The 11,711-nt window shown below is 35.7% G+C and overlaps 1 non-coding gene across 1 annotated transcript; it reads left to right on the top strand.

Moving 5' to 3' along the window:
• The first annotated feature begins 309 nt into the window (after positions 1-309).
• On the top strand, positions 310-382 carry Trnag-acc (transfer RNA glycine (anticodon ACC)). Its single transcript has one exon. It is a non-coding gene; the product is annotated as a tRNA-Gly (tRNA).
• The last annotated feature ends 11,329 nt before the right edge of the window (positions 383-11,711 follow it).

Below are 11,711 nucleotides of genomic sequence, written 5' to 3'. Positions count from 1 at the left end.
TCAGGAAGTTGTAAATAAGTCTGTAGAAATTTTCGAACTATTCGGCACGTGTTCAAAATCACGGCTTTCTGCATTAGTATATATGATGATGATTATTATTATTAAATTTATTCTAAGCTCAATAGAATCGTTCGCAAACGTTTCTGCTTGGTAAAAAATATTTTTGTATCGTAAAATATCGTAACTGGTGAATTTCCAGTATGACTTGGAACTCCGGTAGCCATTTAAGAAGTGTAACGTTCTTACGGTAGATGTCGGTCTAGGGCCCCTAGACCCATATGGTGGGAAAATTTGCTGGCTATGGATGAGATCTTGGTGGCTCAGTTGGCAGAGCGCTGGAGTACCGATCCAGTTGCCGTGAGTTCAATTCTCACCCAAGGCAGTAATTTTTCTACTTTTAAATTAACGACGAATATCAAAAGTTATTCATGCCATATTTACAGTAATGTTTCTCCGTTGAATTTAACCTTCTTAGAAACTTACTCTGTTAGCGCAGTAACCCAAAATAAGACTTGACCTCCGTCACCTCCGACACAAGACAGCGTTACATTTATCGACCTTGCGCTACTTCTCGCCAATTGTTGGCTCGGAGTTCAGATACGCTTCCACCATGTCACTCCAGCGATATCTAGGGCGTCCGACAGGACGTTGTCCTGCTAGGTGGCCTAGCTACCCTCTTTTAACACAACGGTCTTCATCCATTCTCTCAAGGTGGTCTAGCCAATGGAGTCTATGAGCCCTCCTCCTACCTTTGTTGTTAGATTTAGTTACTACATCTTCAATTTCACGGCTCCTAAGGACTGTCCAGCTTCAATTCGGTTTATACCCTTAAACTTAAGTCTCGACGCGGGAGAAGACTGTTCGCTGTGGGCGGGGTGCGTACCAACAATGCTCCCACGAATTATCTATTCAAAGACCTGATGTTGATGTCTTTTATGACTCACCAGGCTCGTTTTCCACAGCTCTATATATGTTTTTAAGTGACTGTACCTAGTTTGTAATGTTGTTATTTGTGTATATTGTAAATAATTCGGAATATTATTATTTAACGTGTAAGCGCTTTGGTATCTGAACTGGAAGCTTGTGTGAATAAACAATAAAATAACGCTTGTTACGGAGAATTTGCCTTTAGCTAGCAGCATATTTTTATTTGGTGTCAGAGGATCTGTCAAATATCCATCTAATATCCCTAGATTTTAGCACGTGTCTACAATTATCGAACCTCTCACGTAACCCTTAAACTGACAATATATAGTGCGAGGCGTCAAAAGGCGATTGAATCTAACCGCGGTCCCGTAGGGTAAGGTGCCGGGCACTTGCTACATGTTCCCGTAATAATGGACTCAGACCGCATGGTTACGAAGTTCCCCTTATGATTTGTCCACGTGTACGTGTCTGCTTAAAATGTAACGAATTTACGAACGCATTAGAATCATCTAATATCAATTGTACAATGATTGAATTAGTCTTAGGTATACTAATACTTCAAAATATCGCAATTTCGCAAAATAAAATCTTACCTAAGTTGTAAGGTTCGAGCACCAAAGTTCGGGAAATACCTGTCAGTATATTTTTATTGATAGCTTAGATAATGCGTTCCGGTTGATGGGGCTGCCGCGCTTTTGCAGTGCGTCATAGATGTTTGCCGACGCGCGCGTAACCTGAGGGCCTACCGCGAGCCACGTTCGACGTGTTGCCTCTCTGTCGTACTTGTTAATTCGTACGTAAGTGTGACAGGGAGGCAACACGTCGAACGTGGTTCGCGGTAGGTACTCTGTTTCAAAGCAGCAATGCGCCTGCGAGCCGCAGCGCTAGTGAGTAGTCCCAACACCATCCTATGATTGCGGACAGGATTGGCTGTCCGTACATTATGCACTGTTGTGGGCTTCATTAGCCCAGTAACATTGATTTGTTGTTATTTTAATTAAGATATTTATTGTTATTAACTTAGTTATTAACTTTTATTATACATAACTAACATTTTATGAGCCACGAGCTTGAAATAAACGTTAATTTGTTTTTTTTTTTAGATGTAAGTACATCTTCTTTTGCATTAAAAGTATTACTATTGTGGAAATAGATTTAATAATTGTCTGTACATTTTGATGCCATTTCCGTTCATTCCTTAGAAGCCAACAATAAACAACAAACAATAACCAATTCCTAAAAAATGTGCCCTCGAAAATAAAATCAAATTAACGTTCCATTCATAACCCTTGTGTGGACACAGCATAAAGCTCTGCAAATGACGTCTCACGTGTCTTAACATAGCATTAATACAACACAAGAACCAATTAAATTGCCGAAAGGTCACGGTGCGCGGCATAATTGGTGACTCAATTAGTAAGGGCAAATTGCCGAAAAGTTTCGAATTACGGAGTAAGTTTTGAATTACTGGGGGAGGTTTATGTAATAGATTATTGGAGGGTAATTGTCAATAGCTTAACTGGAAACATATTAACAGGAAAGACGGCGGAACGAAGACGGTAGGTATAATGTTTACTTAGGTCATTCTAAAGCTGTGTATGAGTGTTATTATGCATAGTTACAAACAAGTGAATGTCCATAATTTATAAAACAATATTATAGGTAAAAAACTTAAGTAAGTCACCTGTTGTATGTAGTTGTGGCGTGTTCGAATAGACAATACATGTTTAAAAGACACACACAAACAAAACAAATGTCTATTCGAACACGTCACAACTACATACAACAGGTGACTTCTTAAGTTTTTTACCTATAATGATTTTGATGAGCATTCCTGAAAGGTTATTTTAAAGAAAAAAATATTTTACATAGTAATTAATTTTAGGTAAGTTTTGCAGTTGGCACGTTATTCTTTTGATATTTAGAGATTTTAAATTTAGGTTTGAAAGTTATTTCCATAGTCTTACTATTGCCTATGTGCATGTTTATTTTTAATATACATTTAAAAAAATACTAAAATACTGCTTTAATTCCTCTATTTTAATATTTTTAAGTGTACTGGTAAACCTTGCATACATAAATAAATAAGATAAATACATTTTATAGGACATTATTACACAAATTGCCTAAGTTTTTTTGGATACTACGCCGGTGGCAAATCAACATGCGGCCCGCTGATGGTAAGTAGTCTCCGTAGCCTATGTACGCCTGCAACTCCAGAGGAGTTACATGCGCGTTGCCCAGTAACACTCCGCACCCTCGTTGAGCTCTGGCAACCTTACTCACCGGCAGGAACATAACACTATGAGTAGGGTCTAGTGTTATTTGGTTGCGGTTTTCTGCAAGGTAAAGGAGGGGGGAGGGGGTAAGTGAGGAGGGGTGGTACGTATTAATAAATCCAATACATGTAAGGCAAGCAGTAACTGAACGTGAACTATACTGATTAATTTAGGTACATACTCGATGCTCATATAATTTACTTAACGAATTTCAGGCAAATTGCTATGGTTCCAGTAAATACGCCGCTACGTAATTAGTTGTTCGCTACATCGCAAAATATACTTTTAACTTCACATATATTAGTATATTTTTTTGTAAAAGCAACCTTAGCACACTTTGTATAAAGTGCACTTTTAAAAACGCTTCTAAAGCAGTTGAGACTTTTGGAAAGTACGTTGATATTGACTGTTAACTCCCGAAATTCGCATAATAATTACGTTAATTTTAATTACCACTTTACTACAAGCTATATATGGTTCTTTTTCGATTCAATCGTTAACTGAAATACGATGTTTGGAAAATTAGTGTTCGCTATTCTGAGATTTGTTAATCAAAATCTCGAGTTGCTTCATTCTCCCAGCTCTTATCGGTTTCATTACAAACGAGGTATTTATAACTTCAAAAAGACGATACCTGTTTGTTTACTGAGTTCATATTTCCTTTTGTATATAAAATCTAAATTAAATTTAAATGTCTCTCAATTTTCTTGTAATTTTGGTATAAAAAAATTCTATGTAGAATAATTTGTAGATATGATTGGAGTTCAACAATCGCCTTTACAAATACCTTACAACAATTTGAGAATAAGGGTTTTACTGTATAAGAGGCTTTGATTTGAACTACTCGTACTTATTAATATAGAAAACACCCATGACTCAGGAACAAATATCCGTGCTCATCACACAAATAAATACCCTTACCAGGATTTGATCCCGGGACTATTGGCTTCATATACCCACTAGGCCAGGTCGTCAAGATGGGACTTAATATTTAAGTTGACATGATTTTACATTGTTTACTTATTTTGTATTTAGTTCTATTCTTGAAATTTTTAATTGTAAAATACTGACGATCATAATATAAATTCGTGTAGAATGACATCGCATATTTTTTACTGTCATCATTCGCTTGCCCTTATCCCATTCATTTGGGGTCGGCGCAGCATGTCTTTTTCTTCCATATCTTTCTGTCACCCGTCATCTCATCATTCACTCATATTTTTTACTGTATTTTATTATTATGAAATTCAAATTCAAAATTCAAAATTGTTTATTTCTTTCAAAAACCATAAATATTTATTATAGGACATCCTTCCAAGTCCAATCCAAGTCGTCCCGCCATAAAAAAAAAAAAAAAAAATGTTTGTAACCACGGTAACCACGATACAGGCTTTGCCTAGTGTGGGGACCATCGTTAATCTTAGGCTTTAACATTAAGATTTTAAACCTTTACTGTAAAAGGAATATCCTGTGGCTGCAGCGTAAAATGGAAATAAATAATTTTTAATTTTTTTTTTTTTTTAATCTCTTCCTCGGTCTGCCTCTGCCACGACTATTCTGGGGATGCCAGCTAGTGGCTATTTTGGCCCATCTGTCATAATTCATCCGACTGACATGTCCAGCCCAGTCCCACTTTAGCCTAATATATATTACATACTAATAAATAGATAGAAAATCATGACTCAGGAACAAATATTTGTACTCATCACGCAAATAAATGCCCTTATCGGTATTATGACGTTGATTCCGTCACTCATTTTATCAAGGAAATTAATAGATACAGCGACAAACAACGATACAGTACCAGTAATGCAGCTGCAGTAGACATCCGAACGTCACCTTAAAGTCTAATCTAAATAGACGGTTCAAGAACTTTCATGCGATTTTCTTTACACTGCGGTATTTTGTCCATTGATTTAATGAATCTGTTTAACAATGTATCCTCTTTAGTTTCAATGTATTGTCTTGATTCCTCTAAATGGGGCTTTAGACGACTGGACCGATATAATAGACCGTTCACTAAGTTATTTTACCTTACCTGTAGGACGTAGGTACTAAGCAAAAATACCTAATGAATCATTTTATAACTCAATAACACAGACCACCAAACAAATTTAGACTTTATACATGATACAATAAAGTTAAAAATGAACTGAAAAGTTGATAACAGGGGTTGATGGCAACTATAACTAATGGCTTTCAGACACCTTTGTAAACACATTTATTCTCCCTTATGGACGGTTTTTAGCGCGTGCATTTTTAACGGAAAATATCAGATTTATAAGCGTCAATGTACCGTCTAAATGTATCAATATCTTTGATAACAACGATTTGCTTCAACAACAAAAAAATAAGAGCTTTGTCAAATTTTTCTGTTCAGTGGGTTAGTGGCTAAAATCTTGGTTCCTGGTCGTCTTTTGACAAAGGAGATATGTTGGACTAATAAGGAATGTGATTACTTGTATTTCGATTAGGTAATGAAAATCTGCAAAGAAATCCGAATGCTCCTGTGGCATTCCTGGGTTATGTTTTTAACTTTTCTGAAGTTCTGATGAACCGAATTTAAACTGTCGTCAGTTATACCATGTCATATTAACAGTAAGGTACGTATTTAGGTCACTAGATAAGTTTTGCAATAGACAAATATGAAACAGAGGTGGCTTATCGCATATATTTTTTAAAACTCTATTTCTATAGACAATGTTTGTCTGGACAACATTTACTTAGTTTTTAAATTTACTCATTAAAAATGGATTTAAAATTTGCAAACGGCGGCGCGGGCTAAGGACGACTTACGCATATTTTATACAACATTTTCATATCACACAAAGTTTAGATTTTTTAATAAGTAAATTTAAAAAGAAAGTAAATGTTTTCCAGCCAATCATTGTGTATGGAAATATAGTTTTAAAAAGTATATGTCATCGGCCACCTCCTTTTAATGGTATTGGGGTTGATTTAATATACCATACTTTATATTTTGGATATTAAAGGTCAGTAATTAGATGTAATCACTGTTGTATAGAAGAGGTCGGTACTACTTTGGTGTCGGTAGAGAAAGGCGCATGGCGATTTATATAATTGATATTTATTATCGCAATTTTATTAGGTATGGTGCGTTATATCGCTTAACACGGTCGTATCAGTGAAAGAATAAGGATCAAAGTCAAATGGCGTTCTAAAAGTTTTAATCATGTATCTAATGGCAAGAAATTTACTGTGGCTACAAAGTTTTCTTTGATAATCCACCTCTATTTCAAATTCTCTTTGCTAATAATACGTGAGTTAAACTTCTAATAAAGCTAGTCAACTATCCAGTCAGCAGCGTTGTCGCGCCACAATACTGTGGCAATAATAAAATAAATAAATAAATATTATAGGACATTATTACACAAATTGACTAAGTCCCACAGTAAGCTCAATAAGGCTTGTGTTGAGGGTACTTAGACAACTATATATATAATATATAAATATTTATAAATACTTAAATACATACAAAACACCCATGACTCAGGAACAAATATCCATGCTCATCACACAAATACATGCCCTTACCAGGATTTAAACCCGGGACCATCAGCTTCGTAGGCAGGGTCACTACCCACTAGGCCAAACCGGTCGTCAATAATGCTAATATAATATAATACTCTGTATCTTTAGGTATTTAAATAAAAGTAAACAAAATCTACCCTCAAATGGCTGAAATGGATGAAAACATTACATGAGCAAATAATGGTGGTTAAAGTCAAATCGTTCAGTGACAGATCTAGACGAAACAATAAACATTAAAACTACCCGAAAATTTAGATAGATAGATAGAATACTCTTTATTGGCACACCTCAGTAAAAAGATACAAGAAAAATAAACAATTGATTAAATGTAGAGACAGACAACAGGCGGTCTTATCGCTAAAAAGCGATCTCTTCCAGACAACCTTACAAATACAAATAATTATTAACACTTAACACTTTTACAAATTACTTATTTGTTTACTTTTATTTAAATATCTAAAGATACAAATAAATCCGAAAAGTACCTTTATCACGACTTGTATAGCACTCAATGCAGGCAAAGGAGCTTCAAGATTATATTAAAAATACAGATCATTATGAGCCGACTCAAGGGCCGTCTTATTATGGCGGGCTCAGTATTCTTATTGACTAACAAGCGCGAACAAGTCTATAATAAGGATAGGTACCGTTATTTCATTTTAAAGGCTTTATCGAGAAGAGTACATGACAATATAGGTCACCAAACGAAGGAAAAAACGGGGAAATAATTCGTGTATAAGCGAATTTTGGCATAGTTGTAGATATAAATAAATATTATGGGATATTATTACACAAATCGACTAAGTCCCACAGTAAGCTCAATAAGGCTTGTGTTGAGGGTACTTAGACAACGATATATATAACATATAAATACTTAAATACATAGAAAACACCCATGACTCAGGAACAAATATCCATGCTCATCACACGAATAAATGCCCTTACCAGGATTTGAACCCGGGGCCATCAGCTTCGTAGGCAGGGTCACTATCCACTAGGCCAAACCGGTCGTCATATCAGACGTCAGATAAAGGTACCTATAACATACTGAAAGTACTGATGGATGGTGGTAGCGCTAATGGGTAGGGGGGTTTAAAGGTCCCTTTTATGAGTTTTCCTTAAATATCTCGTAAACGGTGGCCCAAAGTAAAAAATGTTCTTTCACGCAAATAATCTATATAAAATTGCCTACAAGAATTCAGTACACTTTTTCGCTAGGATCAACATTTAAAAAGATATGAAAGCGGGAAAGTTAATTAAAATCAATTTTATGCTCCATTTTTCTATATTTTCGTAAATAACTCGTAAACTATGGCCAATAGCAAAAAACGCTGTTAAACGTACATAATCTACAAAAAATTTACTATCCAAAATACAAATTTTACAGGTTTTAAAATTCACGACTAAAGAAGGCTGGTGTACTGCCTTAAATCATGTTATATGTTACACGCACTAGATGTTTATCAATGGGACAAATTTAATTCCTCGGAATGCGGTTTGTTTACATTTAAAATTACCGCATAAGTATTATGTAAATTAGTTACTGAATTGATCGCTAGATGTCGCTTTTTAAAATGAAAACTGGCTAACGATGTGTCTTACTGAAACAATGGGCTGGAATATTTTCCAAGGTCAAGTCAACTCAGTAAATCCGGAGAAATAGCTATCTATAGACATCGCAGAAGTTATTTACGATACGAGTGCGGAAAGAAGGAATATCGCAACAATTAAGTCGACACGAGTTGCGAATTACCCATTCACATTGTATTGTATCGTATAACGCTTTATAGGACATAGTATGGCCATTTAAGAGTCCGCAGTAAGCCCGGCTGAATTTCACCTTCCCATCCAAATGGAGTTTTGTTCTCATTTTAAAACGACGTGTTGTAATGAAACTTTGCACATACAATTACAACATGAGGTATATTTATACCTGTAATTAGTTTATACACTCCAATATACCGGGTGTTTCCTGTAACACGAGCAAATAATTAAACCATATATTGTACTCCTAAAACAATATAACTTTTGACTAACAACTTTTTAAAATTATGAAATCTTAAGATTTTATCTTTTTCATACAAATTAAATATTATTTTCAATGTACGTTGACATCAGTGTGTTTGCGTTGCTTTAAACTTAACAAAATTCGCAATACATTGCGTCTTAGAATTAACTTGAATGTGTAATAAAAATTAAAACATAAGTTATTTTTAAAAGTTGCTGAACAAATGTTGGTGACTTTGAGGAGTACAGCCTACAGTTTAATTTATTGCTCGTGTTACAGGAAACACCCGGTATAACAAAAAAGAGCAAAATAAAAAATACTTAGAGCAAAAACAAATTTGGTATGAAAAACTTAAATTCGCTGTATTTTTTTAACTGTGCTATATGAAGCTATATAAACTGATTACAGGACTAGATCTACCTTATTCTATTGTATTTAAGTACAAAGTTTCAGATCAATTTAGCTAGTCGTTTTAAAATGTTAGCGTAACTACGTTTACGTTTGTATGGAGAACCGAGCTTGTTGCGGACTCTTAACACAGGCACGGAATGTGCACATTCCCGCACGTGAGGCATTATATAAAATATTTGCACCGACATTGTAACGAAATTATATAAAATATTTGCGACATCGAGCCATTTATTACGTGAGTGCTTTAAACTGTCATATCAAATTTCAAAACGACGCAACGCAAAGTAGCTATGAAAGACATTGCAAGTTAACCGCACTCGCAGCCATAAATAAAGCGTTTTAGATCCCAAGTAGGAGAAATATCAATGTCCTCTTACCAATGACAAGCTCTTAGCGGAAATTTATAATGGTAGTTTCCATTACGAGGAGTGCTCGCGTCTGAGATCTGATGCATGACGCACTTGGGAGGAAATATTGGCCGGGTAAGCCATAGGGCTACGGTTTTTTGAGCTTATATGTCTTTTAAGGGATGAAGTGTGAAGTACTCTATGAGAAGTTACGTGGAAACACAGATATTATTAAGAATTTTTAAAACTAAGCTGAATAAGTCCTGATATCGAATACAGATATTTGCACCGAGGAAAGGAACAAAAGGTGCTTTTTAGGGTTCCGTAGTCAACTAGGAACCCTTATAGTTTCGCCATGTCCGTCTGTCTGTCTGTCTGTCTGTCCCAGGCTTTGCTCCGTGGTCGTTAGTGCTAGAAAGCTGAAATTTGGCATGGATATATAAATCAATAAAACCGACAAAGTCGTACAATAAAATCTAAATTTTTTTTTTTAGGGTACCTCCCCTACACGTAAAGTGGGGGTGAACATTTTTTTTTTGCTTCAACCCTACAGTGTGGCATATCGTTGGAAAGGTATTTCAAAACTAATAGGGTCTTCAACAAACATTTCTTGATAAAGTGAATATATTCGGAGATAACTGCTCCGAAAGAAAAAAAAATGTGTCCCCCCACCCTCTAACTTTTGAACCATAGGTCCAAAAATATGTAAAAAATGTTGGAAGTAGAGCTTAAGAAAGACATTAAATGAAAACTATAGCGGATATGATAAGTTTAACTGTTTTTGAGCTATCACAAAAAGTTTCCCTTTAATAATAAAAAGACGTACACCCACAGTTCATCCCTTGGTTAACAATCTACCATACTTTAAGCTCCAGTTTAGCTTATTGTGACGGAAGAGTAACTACGGAACCCTACTCTGAGCATGGCCCGACATGCTCTTGGCCGGTTTTTAATGAATACGCCTCGAATGTGAAGATATTGAAATTTTACTGTCACTGAATTTGAACAGTTGGAAAAGGAGACGAACAAGTCGACGGGGAGTGGTGTTATTAGAATAATGATGTGTCCCTTGTAGATTGTGACCAACGTATATCAGTATTCAGAGTGAAAGGTTACCCGAGGGAATTGTTGATGACTAATATGAACTTATGGTAAACTAGTGAGGAATGGGGTCGCTATAAGGGGAGGTTTGGAGGCGACTGTTAAGCTCAGGAAACCAGCGGTTGCAGCATGGTTCCATTTTTATCACTTGTCACTATTCCCGTCACTTTCGCGCTTACATACTTGTTAGAACGTGACAGGCATGGTGACAAATGATAAAGAGCCGACCATCTTAGCCCTACAGGTGGATAAACTCATGTTATTTGTAGGTAATAAAGCAGGACACCAGCAATGAGGTATTGTCGTATTTCCTTTTACGAAATTATGGATACAGGTGAAACTTACAAAATTAAGGCGCAACATGAGAGAGAGAGAGAGAAAGAAAAGAAAGGGTATAGAGGTCAAACGCTATAATTAAAAATACATACAAAGAAATCTAGTACCTAGTCGAGCTCTTTTTGAAATAACATAAATAAAATATCATCCTACGAAAGAGCATATCTGTGATAAATATACATAAAACTGCGTATTTTTTTTCTAGAATATTCATATCCAAAGAGGAAAATGGGACCTTTGTATGGAGAAGTGGTCACGTGACTGTCTCTTTTCGTCTTATCATCGTCCAAAAATTAGGTAGAGAGACGTCACCAAGTTAATAAATAGATGCGTGAGCGCGCACGCATATTAGCTTCACACTGTGTGACATTCAAATTTTGTTGCGCTAATTAGCGCAACTAATAAGCATAATAGGAATTATTAATTTTGTAATTTCCCACGTCATGTACTTTACACAGTTTCTACCTGTGGAAACTTGTAATTGGCTTTCTGTACCCCTAGTGTAAATAAATTCGATTTCCAAACGTGACGTACGCGTTTGCGTTTAGTCTCATTTTGTATTGGATTTCGAAAGAGCGCGCCAAGCGGGACGTTTTGGAACCTCAAAATCCTATACAAAATGAGACTTAACGCAAACGCGTTCGTCACGTTATGATGTCGATCAAAGTTACACTAGGGGTACTGTTTCTATTTCACAAAATTACGCTCTGATGGTTAAAACTAAATAAAAAATCGTTCATAATTGTTTTA

This window comes from Cydia pomonella, chromosome 13 (genome assembly GCF_033807575.1).
Source record: "Cydia pomonella isolate Wapato2018A chromosome 13, ilCydPomo1, whole genome shotgun sequence".
Lineage (NCBI taxonomy): Eukaryota > Metazoa > Arthropoda > Insecta > Lepidoptera > Tortricidae > Cydia > Cydia pomonella.
Note: the sequence above shows the minus strand (reverse complement) of the source record. Positions and strands in the feature narration are given on the sequence as shown.